This window comes from Mustela putorius, unplaced genomic scaffold, assembly GCF_011764305.1.
Source record: "Mustela putorius furo isolate JIRA1106 unplaced genomic scaffold, ASM1176430v1.1 tig00003875_pilon_pilon_pilon, whole genome shotgun sequence".
Taxonomy (NCBI): domain Eukaryota; kingdom Metazoa; phylum Chordata; class Mammalia; order Carnivora; family Mustelidae; genus Mustela; species Mustela putorius.
The window spans coordinates 7,961,819-7,969,179 of record NW_025422026.1 but is presented as its reverse complement, the minus strand read 5'-3'; positions in this window follow the sequence as shown (position 1 = coordinate 7,969,179).

The window sequence follows — 7,361 nt, the reverse complement described above, 5'->3', positions numbered from 1 at the left end:
TCCCTATCTGCCTCACCCACCCTAAGAGGCAGCGTTCCCCTACCTGGATCATTCCCGGGGCCAGGCACCAGGCACCAGGCAACTCAAGGCGCCCCCCCAGATTGGAGGCCACTTAAATCACTCAAAGTAGCCAATCCTGACCTGCTTTGCCTTCCCCCCCAGAAACCTTAGTAAAGGCTCAGTCCTGACAGAATGCCTCCTGCCCACCTGAAGTTTTTCCCCATGTGGCCCTGCATGGCAGGCCAGACTCGTGGCTCTAAGATCTGTGAGCATAATTGGGCTTTGTTTCCTTCAGTGTCCCCAGTGTGCCTTCGCGCAGCGGCACATGACTGACCATCCCATAAGGGAACACGACACAGGGCTGCAGGAGCCAGGGAAGGGCAGTGGAGTCTCTAACAAGCAGGACCCTCCTCCTGCCTCTAAATTCTCCGCAGCGCTTCCCTTCCCCATCCCTCAGCGATGGGGTCCCTTGAAGGATGCCACCCTTCGGGCCACAGTCAGGCAACAGTACCTCTGGTCCAGTGTCTCTCCCTTGCTTCACCTCTGAAACAGGCCCGAGCGTAGAAAGGAAATTGACCAAATCAGGACGCCGTTGCCCTCGGATCACTCTGCGAAATTATTCATTTATTTGTGGACTCCCTCCTCGCCTGCCTCCTGCCCAGACAGTGAAAAAGCACGAGATCAAAGACATTGATCATCTCATTCACTCCTGTTTTCCCAGTGGCTCCGACAGGGCCCAGGGTAAGCTGGAGCTCAATAGGTACTTGTCCAGCAACGGAATGAAGGAAACAGTAATGAAATGGACAGTCTATTAAATAAATAGATTACTCATTTAAGTTGGCTCTACATTAAGCTGTTTCATTTCCCTATATTGGTTTAGTTATTTCTACCAATTATTCCCTTTGCAAATTCCTAATAGAAAGAAGAAGGAAGGGGGGAGGGGGGGAGAGAGAGGGAGGGAGGGAAGAAAGAGACAGACAGACAGACAGAAAGAAAGAAAAGAGAGAGAGAGACAGGAAGGAAGAATGGTAGGGAGAGAGACAGGGAGGAGACAGGCAAACATGGCAAGCCTTGTTGTGTGTTGTCATCCCTATTAGGACTGAGTGTCCCTGAACTGAAAACCAAGCTAAGATTTTGTGGCCAGAGAGAGCAGGCTAGTTCCCTGGGCCCTAACACAGGAGAAGCTTTTCTGAATCCTTCCTAATGGGTACCACAGCCAATAGCTGTCTTCTCCTGTCCTGCGTGTCAAACCCCACCTCTGTCTGCCCGGGGCCAACCTCCTATGACACCAGACCCTGCCGTCTCCTCGGATGTTGCCACCTTGTCCCAACACAGGCCTTTGCACAGGCTGTGCTCGACGTCGGAAGCGCCCGCCTCCCTTTCCCAGTTGGCAAACCTTTACATGTCACGAGGTTAATAAGACTTGTCTGGGCCCCTTCCCGGCTCTCTCTACACTTCTCCGGATCTGTCTCTCGTCCGGTGTTTATGACACACGATGACAATATTAGTTTACTTCTCAGACTCTCCCGCCAGAACGCGAAGGCCAGGAGTTGAGAAAACTCGGGTTTGAATCCATCACAGCCCCCAACACAGAGGAAACCGTACATAAATATGCAAGGAAGTGTTGCAGAGACGGACAGACAGCCAGCCAGGGGTAGGGGATAGCAGGCAGCGGGAAGGAAGAAGAGAGGCTTTTCATTCCATAAAAAGACACGAAGCCTCTCTCTCTGCATGTTGCAATTATCAAATCAGTCCTCCGTAACCAAGAGAACTTCATATCTTTGTTTCCAGAAAGTTGAAATTTCATTTAAGAAAGCTACCTGTGGTGTTCTGCCCTTTTAGACCAGCATCAGCTCTTTTAGACACAAACCTATTTTTCTGTACAAATAGGTGACACATTGCAAATCCCTATGCCTTTCAAGCCTGAGTCTTTCAAATAGCCTGAGGTTTGCTGATCCATGGTGTGCTAAGGGCCTTTCCCTTCCATGCCAAACCTTTTAATAACTGTCTCCCCTACCAACCAGCGTAAGGGCTCTGCTCCCCTGCTGCCCACAGAACAACACTTGGAGGGGGTGCTAGGCTGTTTTCAAGCACAAAGCATGTGATTCTGATGTGAAAAGGAACAGGGGTGAGACACACCGGGCTCAGAGCTGCCAAGCAGCCCCTCCTCACAGGCAGCAGAGCCTTGTTTTAAGTTGAGTCTGTGCTCTTTCTCTGCAAAGACTGTGTAAGATGTAAGACTGTAACTCAGGGGTCCTAGAGCCTCAGGAGAGAACTGCTGATCTAGTACCATCCTGCTATCGTTTTTACCCCGAGAGAAATATCCGTGTGTCAATATCTACAATGCTTCGGATTCGACTTCCCTATCCAATTTCAAAATTCAGGACTTCCTTTTTTAGGCCTCTCTTTTAGGCCCAGGAATTCTCAAAGATTAGAGTTAGTGATTCTGAGATTACATTTTCAAGTTCCTTTAGCACCCTGGGATGGAATTCATCTAGGCTAGGATTTAAACTTTTTAAACAGGTAAATGTTCTCTCCTGACTTTCTTATATATCTTGAGTGGCCTGTGCATCTTTACATTATTTCTGCCTTGTTCTTGCCACTTTAATGCCTAGTTCAGTTGCTAAAGAACTCACAGCAAAGTAAATTAGGAATACCTCACTCTCCCCTACCACCTGTTAAAATCACAGCCCAGCCAAGGAAAGGGCCTTAAAGCGGCTTGCTGTAAACAAAGCCTAAAAGGCCCTTGGTGTGGTGCTGAGGTTCTTTGCTGTTTCCACTGAGTCTAAGATTTCTGGCTCAATGACAAACAAACCGGGGGGTCTCTGCTTCTCGCTCGGCATTTTTTTTTTCCTTTGCAACATTTGTTCCTTTAAAAACCTGTGCTTATCAGAAAACGTAATCTGGGGCACCTGGGTGGCTCAGAGGGTTAAGCCTCTGCCTTCAGCTCAGGTCATGATCTCAGGGTCCTGGGATGGAGCCCGCATCAGGCTCTCTGCTCAGCAGGGAGCCTGCTTCCTCTTCTCTGTCTGCCTGCCTCCCTGCCTACTTGTGATCTTTGTCTGTCAAATAAGTAAATAAAATCTTTAAAAAAAAAAAAGAAAGAAAAAAGAAAAGAAAATGTAATCTGTGTGTCATAAAACTACAGAGAGAGTCATGTGGAAATATTTACTCTAAAAGGGAATTAAGTAAATAAATGGTGGCCAATCTTATAAGCATGTGTTACAATATTGAGAAGGGGAAAAGGGTGCGCCTCCATGACGTAGGTCTCCCTCCTACCTCTGTCTCCTCAGGGTCCCCCCTTCCCTCCTTTGGAAGCAGTTGACAAGGGCTAGGACTTCAGGGAGCCCCATGAACCAGAGGCAGTAGGCTTGAGAAATACCATTTGTCTTCTCGAAGAGAGAGGACATATGAAACTACAGCTCAACAAGATCGCACTCGTCACCTATGCGCAGGCCAAGGAAAGGATGGAGGCTGTTTCCTCACATTTCCCAACTCTCTTTTCTTAGCTAAAAGTACCGATTTGAAGTTCTTGAGACTGTCCATTTCTTGTCCTTTCTTGACTTAAAGCCCATCAGGAGCTCCCCAACACCGACAGAACAAGATCCATCCTCTGTGGCATCTGCTCTCTCCACAGGCTCACGCATTGTCCAGACCCCTAATCAAAAGTTGGCCAACTTCTCATTTCTATGACTCTGCACAAGCTGGTCTTTGTTGCTAGAATGTTCTTCACCCTCCTTGACTTTTTAATAAACACCTCTTCATCCTTAAACACACAACAAGGCCTGCCCTCCTCCGGGAACATGTTTTCCTTCTTCTCCTAAAGTTAATTCTCTCTCCTCGCATCACACCAGTTTTATTACTGTACTTACAACCCTGCATTTTTCCTCCCGATCAAAGAGAACCTTGCTTATTTCCAATGTTTGTGATTCATCAAGGAGTGCTGTGATGTTGTTTATTCCAATCTGCTCACAGGCAGGCCTACAGATGAAATCACCCCTTAAATTCTCCATCACTCCTCTTGAATTTGACTATGGCTTCCAGCAATAGCAAAGTCAACTATACCTCCGTATTCTATCATCTACTTTAATTATTTGTCTTGCCGTTTCCACGAGGCACCTCTATGCTTCCTGAGGCCTGGGATCTCGGTTCATTCATGATATTGCCTGTCTTTTGTCTTCAGCTTCATTTCCTGGTTTTCTGACTGAGGTTCCCCCCATCCCCCATTGTTGTTCTCCATGAACAGTTTCCTCCTGCTTCTTCCTTCGCCTTGTGCCTTTGTGTGACTGTCCCTGATATCTGAAAACAACCTTCTTATTCCACCCCTCTTTGATGAATCGTATCTGATCTTTCAAAGACTGACTCAACTACCTTGAGTGCTTCTGGGTCTCTCTCTCATCCTGTGCTTAACTTCCTGTGAGCCCCCATCATCCTGTGGCGTCATTCCTTACTCATCTTGCCCCTTCAAGCTTGCCAGCTCCTGGAGGACAAGAGCTGTGTTTTCATCTTTCCCGCATCTCCACAGGGCCTAGACCCAAGCGTGACACAGAATAAGGCTTGGCGAATGCTTACCAACAGGGGTGGTTTAATGGAGTTCCACCCCCCTCCACCTGTCTGATTCTGCCTCTACCTCCCGCACTCATTCTTGGCGAGCTGTGGTGCGCATCTTTCCTTCCCAACCCTATCTACCACCTCAACACAGAGTTGTCTCAGCAAATCTTCTTGGTCACAGAGGAGCCATGGTAAGTTGAAATGAATTCTGCCCCTCTGAGCACAGCATTCAACAACAAAGAGCCCCTAATGTGGATTTCTTTCCTCTGAGCAACCGGAAGTGAGAAACTGTTGTCCGGGAATGTTTTAATTCCCCTCGCACCTCGCTCCAAGGGCTCTCTCTTTGGGTTCCTAACACCAGCGCCATCCAGAAGAGAACTCTGTGTCCTCTCACGCAGTCTCATGGTTCAGGCCCCGAGAGAGCAGTGGTTCCCAGCCAGGGCATTACAGTCAGACGCAGGCAGACTGGGGCCACTGCTGGACACACAAGCTAATTGTGAGGAAAGCTTTTGCTTAACCCTAAAACGTGAGTCATCTAACAGTTATTATGGCATCAATTCCCCCACTTTGGGATAGTCTAGCCCTCTTAGTGCTTCCTCAAAAGGATAATCATGGAAAATCCAAGTTGAATTTAAGACCAATAAGTTCTGTTCGTGGTTAATTCTGTTCTCCGTGCCCTCTGCACCTCCCTCTCCCTTTGCATCTCCTTCAGGCCTGGAGATGCCAAGGTGTGGAACCAGCCCTCTGCTTTTCTGCCCCTAGATCAATAGTTTTCAAATGTTCTTTAATCATAAATCCCTTTATCCAAAAAAATATCAAATCGGATTCTCAACACAGATTTGAAAAGGCTTATTTGTTCAGCATTGATGTATTTTAAACTCCACATAACAGCAATTACTGCTTGGAAAATAAACCCATGAGAACACTAAGGTGAACTTGAAGACCTTCAAATGTTTACCGCGTGAGCTTTGGGGAGCGGAGTGTTACAGCAAACCTAGCATTCAATTATTTGTACATCTTGTTTCAGTTGCACAGGATCTAGATGATCCTGATTCTCACAGATAAACTGGTGCGCACAGTAACAGGTTGTTTTGGTTTTTTTTTTTTTTTGTATTTTTAAACTGTTTTCCCCCAGTATTAAGTGTACTTGGACATTTTGTTTCACAGTTGAGTCCCGTACAATATCACCAGAAGCTGCCAAGAAACATTAGAACTGTTTACACCATAATATTTTCACTACGGGATGTGTGATTGAATTTGCTTGGACTAGTTTTCCACGATTGGGAACTTTGAAGAAAAGGACAAATTCATGGATCCTGCACAGAAAGACCACGTACATATCCAGAAGCAGAAAAGGCTTAATCTAATAGCTGCACAAAATGAATTGTACTGACGACAGAGTCAAGCACAAGCATGATGTAATATGTTGAAATTTATGTTTAGAATATACTCGATGGCTTGTTTTAAATTTTTTATTCGATTTTTAATATGTTTCTAAACAGTCAACAGCATATTAAAATATTTAAAGCATGAATTTTTTTTTAATTCACAAGTATTTGTGTAGCCCCTGTCTCTGCTTTCATGTTGCTTAAAGACTGTTTTGCAAATGTATTTCTCTAACATCTATTGTCTCCACGTAGCCCAAATGGATCCCATGTCGAGTCCTGACGTCTTCTGTCCTTCTATCTTGTTGAGCTTTGCCTCCTGATATCGGGTGAATACCTCATATAAAATGGATAAAACCTCCTTATCTTTCCCCTAAAATATACTCCTCAGCTGTATTGACGGGGCTTGGTACCTCTGTCTGCCTTTTTCTTCTATAACACTTACTATCTGGAACCGAAAAATGTTTGACAATTAATTAATTTCCGTGATACTGATTCTGTAAGTAATTTACGTTTGTAAGTTTTATCTCCGAACCTTTTGTGTAATGTGAGAGCAGGGTTTCCAGCCCACGCTTCTCCTATTTCCCTAGTCACAGTAGCAGAGCTAAGTACAGGGAGGCATCCCATACATTTTGTGAATTAATATTGGATAAAACAAGATTTTACAACTGATTCATGATCCTTATTCCCAGTACAGACGGATTATAGTTTCTAATATAAAAGGCACCATTGTAATAACAGCAACTTCTCACTTAAATCTCTTCTTTTTTACTCAGCTCCTAGTATTTCCCTGACTTCGTGGTCTTTTCCTTCAAAGGTTATCCCTGAGATGAGGGAAAAGCAGACCCTCTTGATACACAGGCTAGAAAAATCTAACAGCTACCACCTCGGGCTGATTCTCAACCTTTGTGGTATGGAAGGCCCTTCATTTTGTAATGCTAATGGAAATGAGGTAATAGACAAAAATCCCTTATAGCTCAAAAAGAATAATATTCTTAAGTAATCAGCCCCCTCACAAAGTCCCTTTAGGCTGCCTATGGGGACCTGGTGACATCCAAGGCTCCTTCCAACTCAAAGGGAAAAGGAACATGCTTCCAAATTTGCATCCTTCTCAATAAGCCAGGATTAATGCCTTGACTCTGGGTGATTCAATAACTTTATGCCCTTGGGCAAAGCATTTAGTCAGAGTGGGTTTCTGTTTCTTATCTGTGTTTTGAAGTGAAAGCTAAAATAAATGGTGCTGGGTTTTGCCAAATGAGAGGTAGTTGAACCCAGGAAACCCAAACAAGTCATCTGTTGCAAAAGTCTCCCAAGGCTATACTGGGTCAGGGTAGGGGGTGGAAAAGCAAGTAATTTCAATCAATTATCGTGCTCTTACTGTGTACCAAGTGAGTGGCCATATATTTCTAGTTAATCCTACAAATA